The following is a 944-nucleotide window of genomic DNA, read 5'->3' as shown; positions in this document are numbered from 1 at the left end:
TATTGCCAGTTCGACATCATATAATCATGCATGATGCCATGAACCGACTAGTTGAATAATCATCTACCCAACATTAAGAGTTTTTGTTTTAGTAAGCGTTTTACGGTATTTGCAATACAATTATGTCATAGAAGTTCCGAAGATTAAAGGTATTAAGAGAAAGTAACAAACAGAAAAAGAAGGAGGAGAGACAAGGACGATGTTATGTTTGGTAGGATAGAAGAGGACACAACATCAGAGCGCCCGCCATCCACCCACATTTAAATTTAAAGAGTTAAGCACGTACAGTTCGAGAAGAGATTTTTTTTTTTTTTTACAGTTAGATATAGTTTACATCTTCCAAAAGTGAAAAACAAAATAAAACAGCTTCCAACCACAGTAGGCCTAAGCTTTTATCTGCGACTGACATTTTTAGTGTTTTACTCGGTTTTTGTTATCCATAGAGAGCTGGCCCACCTATGAATACAAACAAAAAGGGTTAGAAAAAGATCATGCATTGATTTCCTGGTATAGCATTATAACTCATAATGATCTGCTGTCCCTGTCCTTTTTCCCTTTTTTTCAGTCTCTGTCTTTACTGTTATCACATATGATGCATCTATTGAGTTTATTATGAACTACATTACTGTCAAGAATACCTTGCATGAAGTGATGCACGTTATCAGCTCAAAAGCACCAAAAGGGCTTTCGTTTGCGATAAGCTAAAGATTGGAGAGGAAAAGCACAGATAAGTCTAAGAACAAAGATAGAAAGGCGGCGGTCAAAGAAGCTTGGATTTAATTTACTTTCACACCTCTTTCAACAAAGTCGGGTTCGTTAAGGGTTGGCCATTGTGTTGACAAGTTTGTTTGTTTGCTTGTTTTATTTGTTTGTTTTCTTGTTTTGTTTGCTTGTTTGCTTGTTTGTTTGTTTGTTTGTTTGTTTGTTTGTTTGTTTGTTTGTGG

The sequence above is a fragment of the Aplysia californica genome, unplaced genomic scaffold, assembly GCF_000002075.1.
Source record: "Aplysia californica isolate F4 #8 unplaced genomic scaffold, AplCal3.0 scaffold00027, whole genome shotgun sequence".
Classification (NCBI taxonomy): Eukaryota; Metazoa; Mollusca; class Gastropoda; order Aplysiida; family Aplysiidae; genus Aplysia; species Aplysia californica.
This window is presented reverse-complemented; position numbering follows the sequence as displayed.